Source organism: Maniola hyperantus, chromosome 4, assembly GCF_902806685.2.
Source record: "Maniola hyperantus chromosome 4, iAphHyp1.2, whole genome shotgun sequence".
In the NCBI taxonomy this organism is placed as follows: Eukaryota; Metazoa; Arthropoda; class Insecta; order Lepidoptera; family Nymphalidae; genus Maniola; species Maniola hyperantus.
Window position 1 is genome coordinate 11,206,546 of NC_048539.1, and position 21,789 is coordinate 11,228,334.

General features: G+C 37.7%; 1 protein-coding gene across 1 annotated transcript in view; it reads left to right on the forward strand.

Moving 5' to 3' along the window:
• Positions 1-21,789, forward strand: part of LOC117996903 (beta-1,4-glucuronyltransferase 1) — an 80,777-nt gene that overhangs the window by 12,917 nt on the left and 46,071 nt on the right. The gene's annotated exons all lie outside the window — the stretch shown is intronic.

A 21,789-nucleotide genomic window follows, 5' to 3' on the forward strand; every position in this document is an offset into this window, starting at 1 on the left:
CTAGTCCTAGATGGTGTCAATTTGCCAGATACGATGGTTGAAAATAAAATAGAATGTATACTAACAGAAGATGCAAAAAAAAAATTAGTTAAAAGTACAAAATTAAAGAAACCAGGTACTACTTAATTGAAAATAGTACTCAAGCAAATGAAACTATTTGTAAAGAAAGAAACAACATTTCATTGCTGCGGTGTAATTAATTTATAACTCCAAACTAATCGATAGCGTGGCGATTGGAAGCATTAACATTTCCGATTGCGTCACAATTTTAATTCAATAGACAATGCTGTTCAATATGGCGAGTCGGATGACGCCTCTTCAAGGGCGTTGAGACGCTAATTGTAGGGTCACCAAGACGTGTCTTGATTTAAACGAGATTTTTGATCGCTTTGTAGTCTGTGTCATTATAAATTTATTTTGTGCAAGCATCACACAAAAACCAATCAACCGATTTATGCGAAAATTTTATTAAAACAGTTATTTATCTATTATTATCTAAATAAATAAAATAATACCTCAAAATTATAATATCTCGTAATTTCATATTCTTCGGGGAATAATATGCTTCTATAGAGCATTTTATAGCGATTCATTGAGTTTTGTTCCTCTGTTCTTTTCTTTATCTAGAAAACAAAAAGCAATCGAGTGCAGTTTTTCTTCTCATTTTCTTTGTTAACGTTTCTTTTTTGTTTTTCCGTATTATATCCTTGAATGTCTTTCTTTGCTACCTGTTTTTCTTGTTTTGTTATTTGTTTGTTTGTATTGTATCAATTCATTTTTCCATCACCTAGCTCGCGCTTGTTGTAAGATTTAAAAATCAACCCTTCTCTGATATCGGAGATCTTCACGATCTTCATTCACACTATTTTGACATATGACGCATTTTAGTTCCAGAGGCAAAGGTGATGAATAATATATTGTGAATACCCATCGTAAACAATAGAAATATAACAAAGTAATATAAATAGTCCCTCTAAAGATCGTCGAGATACAAAAAGTAATAATCAAACATTGGAATTTATCCGGTTTTCTAGGGACTTTAATATGATTTAGTTCTTACGAAACTCAAAATTAGGATGCCATTAAACAGCCGGTAATAAAAACTCACGGCGACATTGAGTTCATCCAATTTAATCATTACGTAGGCATGCAGAATTATCCGTTTGCACCTGTTGGTACTTTTAATGACGGTGAACGATTCATCTGAATTGGTGCATGTTTATATAAATTGTTCTATTTTGTTTGTATTTATGAATTATCTTGAGTACCTTGAACCTACTAAAACTAGTGGACTAATAGCCAGCGCGTGCCAGACCTTCGTTATTTTATAAAAGCTAAAGGTTTCTCTGCGTATCGTCTCCAATACAGGGAGGAATGATCAGTGACTATGAAGTTTGGAGCACGGTAGCTTTGGGAGATAAGATGTAATAAAGGTGTAAAAAGACAGGATCACCAATTTATTGAAGTTTAATGGTGTCTGGCAGGGGGTTGCCACGACACTAAGTGTCTGGCAATACATGACGCGATTTCTAATACTATTCCGAAGAAAATGTACTTTATACTTTGACGTAAGATTTTTTACACCTTGATTACATGTTGGGGACAATAACCAGCGAAAGTTTCAGCTTTTATAAAATAACGAAGATCTGGCACGCGTTGGCTCTCTCTCTCTCTCTATCTCTCTCTCTCTCTCGGGCTTTGTTCTCATTTTGTTCTGCTTGTAAATATTTTCTCAGGACCTTCTAGTTCTTCACGTGGTAGCCCTATCCCGTGGACTCATTGTAAAGCCCCATTGCTTCAATAAACAACGCTCATTATTTATTTATTACATTACCTTCCTTTATCGCATGACGGTCTTGTTGTCTTAGCACTTATTGCCGACAACATAATTTCATAAAATTGCGCGCTGTATAGTACTTTATCGGAGGAACGTTGACAGCAATGGTTTTAGGGTTCCGTACCTCAAAAAGAAAAATGAATCACTTTTATAAAGAATATAAGCCATGTTAAATGACTAATATTCCCCTTTCCTCTCCTACTAAGCGTCAAGCTTGTGCTAGGAGTAGTTACGACAATAGTGCAACGGGCGGGGTTTGACGTCGACCTTTTGGTTTTCAGTCCACTCCTATACTGGTTGAGCTATTGAGGCTCTAATCTAATAATTTGTTATCTGTCTGACCGTTCGTCTGTCTGTCGTGTCTATCAAGGAAACCTATAAGGTACTTCCCTACTAATCATGAAATTAGGCAGGTAGATAGGTCTTATAGCATAAGTAAAGGAAAAAGTGTGTACTAAATCACATAAGATACATAATTATATGTAGATGGTGCAGTCCGTCACCTTGCAGTGTTTTACATTAAAATGTTAGGTATATCTTGTACAATGGTCACTGTTAGTGAATAGGTTGCTCATTGTTTTTAAAGTAGGTATATCCTGTATTTTTAGGGTTCCGTACATCAAAAGGAAAAACGGAACCCTTATAGGATCACTTTGTTGTCTGTCTGTCAAGAAACCTACAGGGTACTTCCCGTTGACATAGAATCATGAAATTTGGCAGGTAGGTAGATCTTATAGCTGACATTTGGGGAAAAATCTGAAAACCGTGAATTTAGGGTTAGATCACACAAAAAAAATTTGTGATCATGAACTAATAATTAGTATTTTCAACTTTCGAAGTGAGTGACTATATCAAGTGGGGTATCATATGAAAGGTCTTCAACTGTATATTCTAAAACAGATTTTTATTTATTTTTATACATCATAGTTTTTGAATTATCGTGCAAAATGTCGAAAAAATACGACTGTAGTACGGAACCCTCATTGCGCGAGCCTGACTCGCACTTGGCCGGTTTTTTATTTTATTCTTTGTATTAAGCGGTAAAGATGTTTAAATTAAATGGTACGGAACACTTCGTGCGCGAGTCCGAGTCGCACTTGACCGGTTTTTTACTGCACCATTGAGATGCGAAGGAAATGTCTACTTTATAGTTTATACCGACGATAGTAATTGAAAAGCGCATCGTAATCGTAATGGAGAATGTGCTAAGTTTTTATGGCGGCTTTGCTTTAGAAACTCGAGATAGGAAATGACTCTTTCTTAGTATCTCATGTAGAGATGCAAACGTATGCTGATTGCTTTGATTCTGTTAAATATTTGAAAACGTTAAAGGCTAAAGCTGATTGCACACCAGCGGATTTGCTAACTCAGTGTCTAACACTGAATAATAGCCACCGAGCTAATTTTTTAATCAGGTTTTGTACGAAAAAATATTTTACTACCACCCAGTGAAGCAGCAATGTAGAACCAATCAACCTCGGTGGCTATTCTGTGTTAGACACTGAGTTAGCGAATCACCTAGATAGAGACGCATGACCTGAGGGCACGCAAATGGCACATGTATTGTTTTATACTGAAAACGCATGTGACAGATTTAGCTGCATCAGGTGGATCGAGGAATTGCTGATGACGTCAGTAGTGGTGGGCGCTGAAATGACTCCAGACATTTACTGCTGATGCTGCTGACTTTACTTGCATTTTAGAACCTACTGAAAAAGGCGCCTTTTTGAGGCAGCTTTCTTACAGCGGGTCTTGCAAGTCCGCTAATTGAGATTCTTTTATTTCATAGAAGATTCTTGTATTCATTATTTAACCGCAAGTTGAGAATCATCAAGTAGAAGCAACTAAGAATAACTTTAATCATCATCATCATCAACCGATAGACGTCCACTGCTGGACATAGGTCTCTTGTAGGAACTTCCACACGCCACGGTCTTGCGCCGCGCCGTCTGAATCCAGTGACTACCTGTGATTCGTCTGATGTCGTCCGTCCACCTAGCTAGACCCTAGTGGGGGTCTTCCAACGCTTCGCTTTTTGGTAAGAGGTCGCCATTCCAGCACTTTAAGACCCCAACGTCTATCGGTTTTCAGAACAATGTGCCCTGCCCATTGCCACTTCAGCTTCGCAACCCGTTGAGCTATGTCGGTTACTCTAGTTCTCCTACGGATCTCCTCATTTTTGACTTAATCACGTAGGAAACTCCAAGCATAGCTTTAATAGCAAGAAAAATAAATAGAATATTCATACAACCAACAACTGACAACACCGTAATGATTCGCAAAAATTCTAATTGTTGTCAGGTTATTGAGCCGTCTTCCGTTGTAAGTAGAATTCACAAAGGTACACAATACCGGTGATGCATACCTACTTGGCTTCCATCCAACTTTTGTTTATAAAACTGACTTGCGATGTAGCGGATTGCTTTCAAATTGTTGCGAGTTTAAAGCCCACAACCCACAGAACGCGGGATATGCGAAGCAGCACCGCGGCACACGAGTAGATTCTACTCACGTGACTGACGGCAACCTCTCGAACAAAGCTCCTGGTGATCGCATTCGGACAGAGTGGAATGGAGTCGAGTCTTTTGACAACAACTTAACTTACTTCATGTACTTTACACATGGGTAGATATGGTAAACTGATAAAAAAACACGGAGGAAGTGCGTTTCCTGGGACGTTATTATAAAAAAAACGCAATAAACGTTTTGGCTGGAACAGTTAGTGAGTCAGTTAGAGTTAGTGCAGAGTGCAGACTTCACTGCGTTGTAGGGACACGATGCGGAACGGGTGTGTTGATTATTGTAATGCGAAATAATAACAAAATATTGGTGCTATCTAGTGTTTTTTCTTTCTTAGTTCCACTCCGATCTAAAGTAACTGTATTAAAACAAAAACTGCGAACTGTATGTCTTTGTAGGCACCGCAGTCGTGCAGTCACACGGCTGGCGTCACGTCGCGCGTTGCAACTTGAAATGTGATTCATACATGCAGGTACTACAGTTGGTGGTTTTTTATTATTATTTTTATTCAGATACAAATTAGCCCTTTACTGCAATCTCACCTGGTGGTAAGTGATGATGCAGTCTAAGATGAAAGCGGGCTAACCTGGAAAAGAGCAAGCACCGAACAGGCGCCCTCCCGCGATTCGGTTCATATAACCGAGAGGTTGGTGGGGCCATAGGGTTGTCCCTGGTACAGTTGGTTAGCGCCACGAAAAAAAGATTTCAGAACGTTAACCAGCGCATTGGGCGATTCATCCATATAGTGGTTATAGTCCATACAAAATGACTTCTCACGCGCCATTTTAACGCTATGGGTCCAACTGTCATGTTCACCTTTAAAATTGTACTTTTGACATGAAAATTGACACAAAGTTAAAATGTCGTGTGAGAAGTCATTTTGTACGCATAATAGTACGATTGAAGCCCTGCGTGGGAGAGGCTATGCTGCCTCGTCTGTCGAACTTTTGTTAACCGAGCAGTATGAAGGAACAGTCATGAAAAAACATCATCTCCACTGTCGATGTCGTCCAAAATCGTCTTTTTAACTGAAACCTACTGTACGCGCAAATGCAAGACTTCTTGCCTTACAGTTCCAGTCACGCTCGAAGTATGTTTAAGTCTTAAAGCCAAAATTAGCTTTTACATCAGCTCGACCTATTGAATTGCGTAAAACGGGACGTCTTTATTTGTCGATATCCGCTGAGAGGATTTTACCGTTCTGCAAATGCCATAAATATTTACTACCGACCACGCATACCTATTAGGATTTTACTGAGGTGCAAGTGACTCCTTCGAACTTAGCAGTCATAACGAAGCTCTGCAGCTCGAGGTGCCGATTCGTTAATTAGGCTCTGCCATTATTACCTAACCAACTGCGCAATTCATCAGTCTATACACATACTTATGTTTGTTTGTTTCTTTGCGGTGCTCAGAGATGTTAGTCGTTAGAGCGTTTTGAAGGAACAAACAAACCCGTGGACCGCGAATTAATGATTCTTGCACCAATAGATATTACGGTAGGTACGGGGTGTCTTTGAATACCTAGGTCTGTTAAAATAGTAATTAAGTTCCTTTAAACTAATACTCTCTATCACTATCTACTAATAGATTCGTCTCGTTGTTAGCTGTTATTCTATGGATCTAAAAGTAGCTAGATGATTCCTGCGATTTCATCCTCGTGTATTTAGATTTTTCTAAATCCTGTGAACACTTTGATTTTCCGGGATAAATGTAGCCAGGATGCAAGCTATCTCTGAACTGTACTGAAGTTAAACGTATGGGCCGTGAAAAAGTACTTATCAAACAGACAGACACACTTTTGTATTTATAATATTAGTAGGTAAGGATAGAAGTGAAAGCCAAATATATACACACATACATATAATATGAATGACAAAATAATAGGTACTTACTTAATTTTAGCCAGTGTTTAAAATGAGGGTCACAGAACTCTTAAACAATTTTGCGGGTCAGACAATCTGGTCCCGTATAATCAATTGCACTGTTACCAATTCATTTGTAAGCCGTATAAAGGCGGGGCTTCATTAGCGGGCTACGGCGAATATTCGCGTTGTCGCGACAAGTGTGGCCGAATAGCGCATCGCGGTGTATTCGGGCAGCAGGCGATTGCTCATCGAGGCACTGGCGGTAACGGGCGCGCATCAAAGGGTTTTGTCGCCACAACAAGCGCTTGCACTTCTACAATGCGTAGATAGGTAGACAAGAACATCGCGTTTATCCGTATATGATGTTTTTGGCGCGACAATGCGACACGAATATTCGCCCGCTAATGAAACCCTGCCATAACAGTTGGGTACCCATTTAGCGTTCAACGTATTGAAAATGTGTTTTTGCTCCGAGATTGTCCTTGGCTACATTTGCATGGATTTCGCTGCAAATGTATTTCAATTGACACAAGTGCCCTCACATTATTTTGCGACAGGCACACTGCAAACGTTGTAATGAATGTTGGAACAGCAAGTGAGTTGGTACCTATCACTTTACTGATTATACTCAGCCAAACAATAAGGGCAACATACCTACCTAAATAATAAGTTATTTCCTTTCAAATTACAAGTTTGCCAAAAAATGAGGCTGTGATGAGGATTCTGAGAAGTTAAACCACCGAGCAAATGAATCAGTGGCGCGCCGAAGGTCGACGGCCTGTGTCCGCTGTGATACCTATAGTCCACGACAGTTCGAGATGGCAATCGGTGTATGAGGCGGGGGTATGCCCCGCACACTCGCACGTCACCCGCGCTCGCCCGCACCGGTTTAGCGCGGGGGCTGTGCGGGTGTGCGGGGCGTTCCCTCCCCGATTGCCATCTCGATCTGTCGCGTACTATACCCACCGCGGCAAATTGATGCTTCTTACAGGAAGTGCCAAGTATCACAATAAAACATAAAAAATGCTGTGCAAACATCACGAACTTACCTAAACAATGACCTAACTGTCTGGTACAATTTAATCTGTTTAATTTTTTTAGGTAAAAATTTAATTAAATGCTACATACACATACACCTACTCGTAAATATTTGGGTGCTTCCTGAAACACAACTTCAGTTTTGTTTTTCTTCTTGTCCTTTAAGGTATGATTCCGAACCACGCTGCATGCAGCAGTGCTGCCGCAACAGTGCTGTTACCAGCTGTCACAGTGCTGTCGCGGCACTACTGGTCCCCATACGATCTCTATAAGCTTATATGACATTATATTCCGAGCTAGGCAGCAATGTTCCGCTACATTGCTGTCGCGACATACCACTGGATTCCACATAGTTGCTAGTTTTAGGCCATCCTCACGATTGAAATTCTAGTGTTTGCGAATTACAGTAGCTTCGCGCACTAGTCTAGGTATATGGTGGCGGTCTGTAGAGAGAACTCGATGATTGTGGATATAAACCCAATGTCTTGTGCCTGGCTGTAGAATATGCTCCGCGATCGCAGACATCAGAGGATCGATAAAAAGGTAGATTTAGTCCAGAAATAACTCTGACATAAGAGTAATTAATGAGCGTTTAAAATTCATTTAAACGGTCATTATTTTAATTTTTACAAAATAATGATATAAAATTGGTATTTTTAATTTTTATACTTTAGTAGCTACCTACATAATTTTTCTTTTCCATAAAAACAAAGAACTTGTTTTAATGTGCATGAATATTAATAATTATAGCCTGATTACTGATTAGGTAAGTACTTACTTTTTTTTGTGTAATATTTTAGATGGATCGCTCGTTCATTTTGTCAAGCCACGGTTCGAGAAAAAAATCCTACATAAAACTTAGTTTGAGTAAAGACGGTACTTCGGCTCTACCAATGTGTCGTGAAATGGCAATCAGCGTATGAGGCGGGGGGCCGCCCCGCACACCCGCACGTCACCCGCGCTTGCCCGCACCGGCTTAGCGCAGGGGCTCTGCGGGGCTCCACGATTGCCATTTCAATCTGCCGCGTAGTATACGTTGCGATGCGCCTCTTCTGATTTCTGGGCACATGAGTACCGAATCTTGACTTTGACCTAGCAGTTGATGCTATGAGAACACCTTTGATGATTGATCATAATCCATATGGGATCAATATTTAAAATACGACCTGTGGATATGATCATTCATAATTTATTTTACTTAATCAAATGTTAAACAGATAAATAAATAAATAAAAATATTTTTTAATCAATTAACCTTTTACAAGTAGGTATTTTTGAATCGTCAACTGCATCTACCACTAGATAGATAGATAGATCTACATATAAGGTTCTCTCGCGTTTTGTTGTCTATTATTATATTATGGTACCTAATCGAGACAAAGGTAGGTAATCTTACGAAGTCGTGAAAGAAATGGCTGAACCGCAAGATTGCAACGAAGCTGCGTAGGCGACAGAGATTACAACCTGCGACCTTTGTTAACTGGCACGCTCTCTGTTTTGAAGGCATTGTGGCATCTGAGCATAGTTTAGCGATCATACAGTATATCGATCGTGCAGTGTAAAACATACTTATTACAGGGTGTAACCAGAACGCAAGCAAAAACTTAGCGTTATAATAATAACCAATAACCATTTGCCTCATTTTGTAGTTTTAGTGATTTTTTATTTGATTGACTCCGAGTGACCTACTTACGCAAAGTTCGTTGACCTATGGCGTCAGTCAGATGTTTTATTTGCAATATATCGTTGCTGCTGCGTTTCTTGCCGGCTGTTCTCAGTAGAATCTGCATTACAAACCAGTGCAGTGGTAGAGTCACAGATATAGAATAGGAGACAATAATTGTACTAAAATATTTACTGTACTTATATTTTTAATTTTAAAAACTCAGTTACAAGCTGTTTTTACACGTTCAGTCTTCCGTAAAAAAACTTCTTACCGTGAACCAAAATCAACTAAATAAAATAAAAAAACAAGTAATTAAAAACAAATTGTCCTACATGAAATAAATAATGGTTTTTCTTATTTCGCACATAAAATTCAGGCTTAGAAACCAACATGAAGGTCATGTTGATTTATAATCTTAATTTACCATGACAGAGTCGCAGTATTTGTATAGTAGGTACCTACGAGAGACTGATGTAGGATGTAGGTGACCGAGTACGGACATCAATGTATGAGACATTCAGACCAAAACTCCAAAACTACACTATTGTGTCTGCATGCTTTATTATAATAAGCGACTCGCATCAGACTGCTCCACAAGACGCTTCTGTCTGTTGTTCTACATCAAGGACGTTTCTTTCTGAATTGATCGATTGCTAGGCTGTGGTCCTAGATACGAACAATTTATGTTCTTGACATCGTCTTGGTTTGCGGTTAGATAGTTTCCTACCGCTTGAATCTTTAGAACTTTTTTTAAGCGGTCTGCAACTTGAAACATCGCCATTGATGTGATGAAATCTTGCCATTTTTTATAATATAAACAAACTAGATGATGCCCGCGACTTCGTCCGCGTGGATTTAGGTTTTTAAAATTCCTGTGGGAACTCTTCTTCTTTTTCCGGGATAAAAAGTAGCCTATGTCCTTCCCCGGGATGCACGCTATATCTGTACCAAATTTCGTCAAAATCGGTTAAACCGTTAAGCCATGAAAAGCTAGCAGGCAGACAGACAGACACACTTTCGCATTTATAATATTAGTATGGATAATGTTCGTGAAATTAATGAGACTAAATCCTACATGTCATACCTACTAATATTATAAATGCGAGAATTAGAATTTTATTCATTGCGGTTGCGGCTTCTAACATCAATTTTGCCAAGAATTAGTTTTACAAAATTGCCTGTCGTTTCAAAAGCTAAATGACACAAATTATTTCTGCCTTACTTTTAAGTAAAATAATAATAAAGTGTACTTAAGTTAACATTATTTTAAATATTTTAATTGCAGTTTCATAATGCCACGACGTTAAACTAATGGTGCTACCAAGGTTTTACAGCTTACATTTTAACATAGGTAGGTACCTACATTTGAATAACGTGAAAAATAGCAATGAAAATAGCTGATAGCGTGAAAATTGGCAATGTTTTTATTGCACTTTAAATCAATTTTCCTCTTCCCAAAAAAAAGAACAATGAAAAAATTACTGAAAAAATAAAGCCATGATTAAATATTATAGCTTATAGGAAAATTAAATATAAGACCATGATTAAATATAATTTTAGCTAAGAGGAAGTTGAATAAGACAATATTCAACAAGTATTTACTCTCTAGGATTGGTTTTCTCAAAGTAGGGACGAAGTACGAACTAAGTTTAGCCTATTTCATGAAGGTAATCAGTAATTAATATCCTATTTAGTATCTTTATAAATGTCCTATGGCAGAAAAAGAACATAAAATAACAAACATGTACTTAGGACGTATTTATCCCAATAAGGGATCTCTACCTGCCAACCTTGGATTTATTCTTAGGTAAAATTAATGTCGCTACTGTCGCTAAATAAACCTGATTCATATTTGCCTAATCAAATCGCAGAACTTGTTATACAAAGTTGTATAACTCTTGCGCTTCTGGCGACATCCAAGTGAATATGATTATTGAAATGGAATAGTAGGAAGTCATATATAATGGAATGTTGCGTAGTGATCGATGGGTCTCGCCTACGTGATTGATTCTTTAGCATATGCAGCAATTTATGACCCAATCCAATCCTTGAATCTAGTGTAATCAGGTGTAAGATAGAAGAAGAAAATACTTTACTATGCGTAAACAAAAAAATAACAAGAAGACGAGAAACATAAAATTAACGATATGCGAACTATCAAATTGGATGAGATTAGAACAGATAAACGATGGCTTCAAATATCAATAACAAAAAGTTGAGCTTGTAACTTTCAATGGTTTAGTAAGTAGACGAATCTAAATATATAAAGGGAAAAGATGACTGACTGACTGACGGACTGACTGATCTATCAACGCACAGCTCAAACTACTGGAAATTTTTGGTATTCAGATGACAGCTATTATGACGTAGGCATCCGCTAAGAAAGGATTTTTTAAAAATTCAATCCCTAAGGGGGTGAAAATATATGAGTTTGAAATTTGTGTAGTCCACGCGGACGAAGTCGCGAGCATAAGCTATTGTAAAATATAGCTTTAGGCACCTACTTAGAAGATTAAATAAGATTGATAATAGGCACAAGTGTTAAGAAATGTTTATCCCGAATAGCATTTCAAATAGCAACTGTAATTTGTAAACGCCTATTCATCTTCAAGATATTCGAATCGCATTGGTGTCTTATAAATGTCAATTCACGCTTGTTTGATTGTGACGTAAAGCAAACTACGAGTCCATGGACAGTCGTCACTTTACCTTTTACCTTCAAGCGATGTACGACGCTAGGTCGTCTGTAGTCGTGACTTGTGACTTCCACATAGACTGTGATTGTCTGTTCGCATTGATCTTCTTTTCATCTTCATTTTCCTCTCCGTTGGCGTTATCTCAACCATCTTACAAGTGAACGTAAAATGATAAGGCTACGCAAGGCTAAATCTCTTGAGTAAGAAGGTCTTCTTTCATTTTCCTAGTTAGGGATATAAATAAACAGCATTTTATTGGTCCATTCAAAAATTCAGTCGTAATACCCACAATTGTTGAAAGACTGAACACGATCTGTATCAAAGCTCTTGAACTTCAGAATGTATTAGTCCCTCAAAGCTGTATGGGTCTGTATATCAACCATTTCTCTTATAGGTCCCACTAATCTGAATATATAAAAGAAAAGGTGACTTACTGATCTATCAACGTACAGCTCAAACTACTGGACGGATCAGACTGAAATTTGGCATGACGTAGGCCTTTGAACCCCTAAGGAGGTGAAATAGGGGTTTGAAATATGTGTAGTCCACGCGGACTACACATATTTCAAAGGAGCTAGTTCAACCATATAGGTTATAGATGGATTTTATTTAACACTTACATCTTACATTTGATGTAATTGCTAGCATTTTTGATAAAATAAACGTTTGACAATGGAGATAGGCGCATGGCACGATTGCGTATGCGCAACGTGTACGAAACTTCCTGTTAATGGTGCGGCCGCCCGTCTAGTCGCCGAACTATTATACCAAATGATGCATTCACCCGCAAAATGGCTAGCAGTAGCACATTAATGGCTTCTAAGTTCTAATATTATTATAATCATGATCAGCCCATCGCCGGCTCACTAAAGAGCACGGGTCTCCTCTTAAAGTCGGAAGGGTTTTGGTCATAGTCCACCAGGCTGCCCAAGTGCGGATTGGCAGACTTCACACACCTTTGAGAACATTATGGAGAACTCTCAGGCATACAGGTTTCCTCACGATGTTTTCCTTCACTGACAGCAAGTGATATCTAATTACTTAAAACGACTTAATTCCGAAAAGCCCCCTAATCCTAATCAAATAAATCCTAATAAAATAAGCCTAATCGGAGGTCGGGGGTTCGCACCGACCTCCGATTTATTAGGAGGCGGACGTCCTAATCACTAGGCTATCACAGCTTTGATTATTATCATATGAAGTTGTGATCAGCAGCTGTAATCATTTAAATTTGGCTTTACTAGATGTCTTCCATTTAATAAAAATTAACCTGTATGTTCAATTTATTCTATTACATGAATATTCTATGAATATTCTATTACATAAACCTGAACGATGATGACGTGAACTTCTAGTCTCCATAATTTGAGAAGAACTTCCGTATAGTCTAAGTCTAAGATAACCCTGTCACTTCAAATAATATAATTAACCGACTTCAAAAAAGGAGGAGGTTCTCAATTCGTCGGAATCTTTTTTTCTAGTTGCTGTTAAAATATCTTCATCAAAATTGATTCATCAATCCAAAAGTCCAATTTTCAATTTTTTTTTTGAGTTACTTAATATGATAAAATTACCTACTAGGGCTTAATAACAAATCTATGCTAATCTGTGTTCTTAGCGAAAATTCTTCTTTTATTCTATTAATATTCTTAAACCAAGTATAATGCCGGCCGGCTGTGGCCACCTTAGGTACGTGCATATATGCATGCGTATGTTGACCAATAAGATACAAATAACAGAATCTCATAGAGTTATTGACGGCCATCTTACCATAAAACGAGTATAACTAATAACTGTCCCATATAGAGGCGAAACGCGTGAAGCTCGTCAAGCATTCCATCCTACTTTGGTATAAAATATTGATTCTCATGTCGACAGATGGACAGAGAGTACCGTAGGCTAGTCTGGTTATCTCGTATAATATAGCCAATTGCTTTGCTGTTTTATCCTCAATGAACATAACTTTCTGAATTTCTCCTATTTTATATTATTTAAAGATAAGATAATTTTAAGTTTTAGAGAGGAGCAGCGGTTCTACAGGTTGGTATGTACTCGTAGGTACACCGTTTATGAAACCTGGGGTAATTTTGGGAAGTTTATTTACTTAGGTCTGATCCACTGAATCGATTTCCGCATTGAACTCATCTAAGTATTGTAAGCATAAAAAAAGGATTTATAAGTACCTACATATTTATTACAGTACGCGGCAGAAAATAATGTACATCGACCTTTAGAATGACATTTCGTCTTTGTAGAGCGTTGACTCTGTCACTCATACCTACTCGTACATGTATGACGTTTTGGAGACAATCTTCTACAAATCCGCTATCTCCTTCTAAAGGTCGATACATTATTTTCTGCCGCGTACTGCACTATTAATTTCGGAGAGCCATTTCAGTTCGGGTCACAACATCCGTATTTTTATATAACACTACATGATGCCCGCGACTTCATCCGCGTGGATTTAGGTTTTTAAAATCCCATGGGAAATCTTTCATTTTCCGGGATAAAGAATAGCCTATGTCCTTCCCCGGGATATAAGCTAACCCTGTACCAAATTTCATCAAAATCGGTTGAACTGTTGGGCCGTGAAAAGCTAGCAGACAGACACACTTTCGCATATATAATTATAATATATAATTATAAATTAGTATGGATTTACTACTCAATGATTAAAATTAGGTTACGACCTTCGATCTTTCAATATAATTAGTGTTGAAATTCTTTCAAATTGATCCAAAATTTGATTTCCATAAACCTTGGAAGGCATCAATATTAAAATGTGGATCCATTACATCGATTTCGTTCTGTTTTGTGAGAGGTCATAGCTTAAGATAATATATATTATTTTCGAAGTAGATTATACCCGCGACTTCGTCCGCGTAGACAACATACATTTCAAACCCGTATTTTACCCCCTAACACCCCGTTCCCACTTGTCGCCTGTCGGGCCCGGATTTTAATCGGATGTTCCAGTGGCAGAACATTTTATATGATTTCTTGTCGGCGCCGACACAAAATCGGTTTTAGAAAAATGTGAATAGCTTCATATAAAATATTCTGTTACTGGAACACCCGACGAAAATCCGGGCCCGACAAGCGACAAGTGGGAACGGGCTCTTAGGGGATGAATTTTCAAAAATCCTTTCTTAGCGGATGTCTACGTCATAATACTCATAGCTATCTGCTTGCCAAACAGCCCGATGCGTCCAGTAGTTTGAGCTGTGCGTTGATAGATCAGTTAGTCAGTCAGTTTATATATACTAGCGACCCGCCCCTGCTTCGCACGGGTAGCTTATTGCAACTTTTGCAGGGATTTCTAATTTTTTGAAAATAAAATATAGCCTAAGTCATTCAGGAATAATGTAGCTTTCTACTGGTGAAAGAATGTTCAAAATCGGTTCAGTAGTTCCAGAGATTACCCTTTACAAACAAACTTACAAAGTTTACCTCATTATAATATTAGTATAGATTATATAGATTAAAAATTATATTAAGTATACATTTGACAGGTATTTAGCATTATCAATACCTTGACATATTACACATTATCTAATAGATTGATTTTATGAGAATGACTAAATAACGCAATTTAAATAACTTTTTAAATAAGATGCTTATTAATTATCTTATCTGCTACTTTAGAGGTCAATTTGTTTTGAAACTTTTTGATCTTGCAGTTTTTCCATTTTTCGAATTTTATTTGAATGGTATACAGTATGCAGTCCCCTAGTGTGACTATAAACGCTGGAATAACGTATTAGATTACAATAATTAAATTTTTTTGGGCGTGACTAGTAGCTAAGGGCAAACAAGGACAAGGTTAGGTTAGGGCTAAAACAGACACGACGCGCGACAGAAACGTGTTCAGCCTAGCTCAAGAAAATTGAACCTAATAAATATACCTAAGCTTTTGCACTGTGGTGTGCCATGTAATGCACGATACGCGCTTTATCCGTCATCATTATTATCATCGGATGCCATCTTCAATTTGAAATTTGGTGGTCCTAATCAGTACCCATATTATTACAAATGCGAAAGAGTTTGTTTGTTGGTTTGTTCTTCAATCACGTCGCAACGGGGCAACGGATCGAGGTGAGTTTTTACATGGGTACCTATATAGTTAAAGACCTGGAAAGTGAGATATGCTACTTTTTATCCCTGGAAATCAAAAAGTTCCCACGGGATTTTTGAAAACCTAAATCCACGCGTACGAAGTCGCGGGCATTAGCTAGTTCAGAATAATTATGCCGGTTCTACTTTCATGCATCCACTTTCTTCTTTATCTTCTAGGTGCTCTTACTCCGAGAGTATTGCCCTCCAGGATCAAACTTGAAAACTTATTGGATTCTCTTTGAAAAATGCTATTTTTCGCTGTGCGACGGTCGTTAGGTTTTGGTGCACTTAGCTCTTTTCAGTACCTCAGCATTTAAGACGATTCCAAAAGATTTTCAACATTTGTCGTAGTGCCCACGTTTCAAACGCTTTCATCTATCGCTCACCATCAAAGTCTCGCTCTGCAGACTGAGGTTCTTCATACAGTTCTTTGTATTTCTAATCGTACGTAATTTCCGTTCGACATTCAGACTAGGTATGGGAGCTTCCAGGTTAGCCTGCTTCCATCTTGGACCAGCCCCCCAATTGTGTAAGAAAAACCTATTCATCGTTATCGTAATCGTCAACAAATTCTGCCCTTTGATTAGCCGTGAAAAAATTTAAACAGCGAATCAACCAATCAAAGGGCAGAATTTTTGACGATTACGATAACGATACATTTTTCTTACACAATCGGGGGGCAGGTGAGATTACAGTCAAGGGCTAACCTGTATCTAAATTTTAAAACAAATACATCTCACCAACATTGATAGAATAAATTCGAAATTACAATGTCACGTTGCCTGGCTGACGTCGTTACCGTCGCGCTTTGTGTCTGGTGCAGGCCTTCGTAACAAGTCACCCCTGCACTTTAACCACACCCTCCGTATTTGAGCAGCGACCTTGACACACGAGAGGTAGGAACAATATAAGTAGCTTAGTACTCGTGGTAGGTACATTGTACTCGTTGGTTCGTATAGTTCAGTTGTTTATATCGTTTGTAAGTACACCTAAAAAAACTGTGATAGTCTAGCAGTTGGCATCGGACTTCTATTCAGGAGGTCGGGAACTCTATCCTGGACACGCACCTCCAAGTTATGTGCGTTTTAATCATTTTAATATCACTTGCTATGATGGTGAAGGAAAATATCGCGAATAAACCTACCTACATGCCTGGGAGTTCTTGCCAATTCGCATTTGGCCAGCATGGTAGACTATGGTCAAACCCTTTGCAACCCGTGCTCAGTAGTGAGCCAGAGATGACTTAAGGATGATGATTAGCTAAGTTTTTGAATCAGTGTGGCAGGTATTTTTCTTGCTACTTTCAACTTACGCCGACCGACGTGACGCGACGTCTTAAACCACTAGGTTATCACCGCTTCGTTAGCTTATAGACAAAAGTAATGTAGGCCTACTGGCACTTATGACAGTAAAGACTCTACCACTGCACTGGTTCGGAAAACAAATTATACTGAGCAGATCTGACGAGAAACGCAGCAGTTACTCTTTGCAGACGGCACCTAATGAAGTGACAAAGGCATAATTTCAACTCATTCAATATTATAATCATTCTCTATTATTTACTTACACGTAATTTGATATTACGTCCACTCAAGAAAGCTAAGCACAATGGACAATGGATTTGGCAAGAGTGTTGTTGCTTAAAATGCATCTTGGGAATAGTGTAACGGTAGCATAATGACCGTAATGTGATCTAAGTGAAACACTTTCGCTACTGAAGGTCGTCACTGTGCCTTGAATATTGTCTGCGCGCGCGCTGCTACTGTTAAGTAGTCACTATAGTAGTCGGGTGAATGTATGACTGTTCTGTCATTTCATTATGAGACGAGTGCTTGAGAGAAAGGAAAAAATTGTTATATAACCATTTATCCTCTCTCAAGTTCTTTAAGTTTTTTAGTTGATTATATCAACTACATTATATAAAAAAAAAACCTAGTTAAAATACTTTTAAAGGATAGGAATGTTTTAATTATGTTTAAAAAATAAATAAATAAATTCTTTAAATAAAAAATATATCTAAAAAAAACCGGCCAAGTGCGAGTCAGGCTCGCGCACTGCGGGTTCCGTACTACTGTCGTATTTTTTCGACATTTTGCATGATATTTCAAAAACTATGATGCATAAAAATAAATAAAAATCTGTTTTAGAATGTACAGGTCCCTTTCATATGATACCGGCACCGCACTTGCTATAGTAATCTTACTTTGAAAGTTGAAAATAACAATATTTGTTCAAGACCACATTTTAATTTTTTCTTGTGATGTAGGTAACCACAAATTCACGGTTTTCAGGTTTTTCCCTCATGTGTGCTATAAGACCTACCTTCCTGTCAAATTTCATGATTCTAGTTCAACGGGAAGCACCCTGTAGGTTTCTTGACAGACAGACAACAAAGTGATCCTATAAGGGTTCCTATTTCCCTTTCGAGGTACAGAACCCTGAAATGACCTTAACAGCATGAAATCATGTTTGCCTTAGTTTATTACTTTTGTTGTTGAATTAAAACTAAAGTTTCCTCCTATAGGTATGAAATATGAATGTGTTTTAAATAAATCTGAATATGAACTAACAATATAATCAATACTCTAACAATATAAGGCAATAGTGTAACTAAACATTAAATACATTGTTAAAAATGTTTAAAGCCACTTCGAACACGCCTCAAATAATTTTAACAGGTGAAACGGGTGAAACCTTAGACCGCAAGCACAACATACCCGGGGAAACAGAATAGTTAAATTCACTGCAAACGAATTCCTGGCCATAGAGGCGGCTTACGATCCATTGTGGCGACAAAGTAGGCTTGTCGGAGTAGGCTTACCAACCACAAAATTGATTTTACGGAATTGCAGGAACAAAATCACGACTTCCGGGCAAATGTCCCTTACAACACCGCTCGTCACAATAAAATATAACTACATACATGGAAAGAAATTGTTTTGGCAAGAAACGAATATCGTCGCACTATAAATGTAAACGAGAAGATTTTTAAACGTAAGTATTATTCGTCATCGAGAATTGACAAAAAAATTGGTCCACGCGTTTAATCTCTAGAGCGCCACAAAGAAACAAACATACATATTAATTATTATAGACTGACTAGCTGATGCACAAGCCTTCGTCCGCGTGGATTTTGGTTTTTAAAAATTTCGTGGTAAATCTTTAATTTTCCGGGATAAAAAATAGTCTTTAACTATACCCATGCAAAAAAATATTCGTTGCTCCGTTGCGACGTGATTGACGGACAAACCAACAAATCAATAAACCAAGAAGCCAACAAACAAACAACTGTGAAGACACAACTCTTCGCGTTGCGCAGTCGTGTAAAAAGACAACAGCGGAAAAATCAACCCGGGCCTGCATCATACAAAAAGATTTAACCATTTAAGGCGCAAGAATAAAACATCGCATGCATGTCTCTGGAGAAGTTCTGGAATACGTACATAAATTTAGTCCGCCAACCAATATTGAAGAAGCTAAGCTTCGGATGATTTCTTATGAAAGACAAGGCTTGATTGAACATTTTAACCTTAAAGTAAACAATAAAAGAAAAGCAATTAGTTTTTTCTCACGGAATCGCAACAGGAAGCAAATAGTAATCGGAACTTACCACTAAAGATAAAAGAGTTTGTAAACAGTATAAAAAGAAATCAATTATTTTTTGCAGACATAATTTTTTTATTAGATTAACGCTTGACTGCGATTTCACCTTAATTGACGGATGCAGTATGTGCTTCCTATGCGATTTCACTGCATCATTCCGAAACGATAGATCATAGTCTGTATGGTAGTAACTTGTCACGATTAAAGCTTTCCACCAGATCATACCTAAGCAAAGGGACAAAGCGTCAGTGAAGTCGTCAAGTATTGTATCTGGCACCATGAAACCGGAATGTCCTTGTAAAATGCAAAGAGTAGTAACCCTACGTTCGTTGCTCCTGCACAATTCGATGGCTGCCGAACAGCCGATTGTGATGATAAATTGTGGCATTGAACTCTTAAATTAGCAACTGGTTTCCGGTACCTCCACTTGTTCAATAAATATTTGTTATGATTTTAGTACGTGAATTGATATGAATTAAATAATTTTTATCGATTACTATACCTAGTACCAGTCACTAGTCAGATTATCATTTGCCATATCCTTGGTTATACCGAGTCTTAGATCGGACAGCTTGAAAAAGCCACTTCAAACTGTGCCTGCATAGCGAAATACATTACAATCTTCCTTTCATTGTAATTCAACCATGGATGTAGGAAATAAAAATTATTTCAACTATTTGAACAGTACACAACTTCTGTTTAAGCGAGTGACAAATACTGCTCGAGCGATCCGTGGCGCCTATGGTGGCTTTTTTGGTATAATATCTTATTAGTTTGTATGTTTTCTAGGATTTATTTAAGCAATATAGAATATGTGATAGCCACCTCGAGCTATGTATCTAGTTGTGTCGCAAGCATCTAGCAAGTGTGTAAATCGGATAACGAGGATTCGTCATCATCATCGTCAACCGATAGAGTCGTGTCGACATACGTCTCTACTCTCTGGTAGTACTTCCATACGCCACCGTTTTGCGTCTCCTGAAGCCAGCAGCTCCATGCGACTCGTTTGATGTTGTCTGCCCACCTGGTGACATCTCTATATTTGACTTGCTCATCAAGCATTTACAAACACATATCCGCAGCGATCACTATTATCATCACTATAAGTTAATATTAAGTTGAAATCAGGTTCACCTATTAGTCTAGTGCCAACATAATTGTGTGAATAAACAGACGATGATAGATAACATAAAGTAACAACAAACATACCAAAACCACATACAATGCAGTGAATTAATTGAATGCGTCTGGTTGCTTGTGGTCATTTAATAGTATCATATTGTTCTCGGTATCTTCACGGTCCTGTGCCATTGCCACTGGTCAAGGCCGTGTGCTCAATATGTGTATCCATTTCCCTTGAAACATCTTAGCGGTTTGACGAGACTTTATCAAGACTTGTTGAAAATGAATAAATACTGATCTGTTATGTATTACGAACCTCCTGGTTACTTCAAATTCGTGATAAATATACATAAACATAATTAGACCTACACAATACCATCATATTATAATATGTCATATTTGTTAGTGGTTGAAGTTATGGTTAAACTAAGAATTTTTTCCAATAGTAATTGCCCCGGTTTGGTATCCCTAAATCAACGATGTTACAGGAATAAAGAAGTATGATATTCAGTCCTTCTATTGAACTTATAAACAATCCATTATTGAAGTTCAAAAGTAAGAAAATAATAAAGCATAATAAAACCACAAACGATAATGAACATAATTCGATACTAAGAAAAGTTAAAAATAAATCTAATCTAAGCAAGCAATTATAAGCGGTGTTTATAACTTTTAATTTCATAATAAATACAGGTCAGTAGATCCAATCAAACGAATATAACAAGCTGATATTATTTTATCCGTTATGTTCCTTTTATGGCAAAATTATTAAGAGTCAAGGAATACGCGTGGTTGCGACGTTTGAGTAAAATGTTGAAACAAGTAAAGACAGGAATAAACATTAAGCATCCGACAGCATAAATTATTATTGTTATTATGAAAGAAAACCCTGTTCCAACCGACAATGACCGACCAAACCCAGTCTGAAACTTCCAAAACTTTGTATACAGATTGTAGAAAGTCTTATCACCTCAAGATCTTAAAAACATCAATTAATATAATATAATGTGCACTTGGAGAACTAAAATTAACCTGACTGAATATCAAAATTTAGAGCACCTATAAGTATATAGAGGTAAAACTATGTGACCTCAAAATTATAAAATCTTCACAGACAATTTAGACTGCTCAAGTGCTCAGTCTTAGTTCAGTCGTGATAAATATATTAAACGTTTTAAATAAGCTTAAAAAAAGAAATCCAGTAAACGTGAAGTGCAAGGACTGAAGTCCTTGCGCTTAGAATAGATATAAATTGTTGCCAAGCAAGTTCCATTATTAAGATCCGTTTGAGATATCAACAGACTGCATCTTGGAATTTAATCC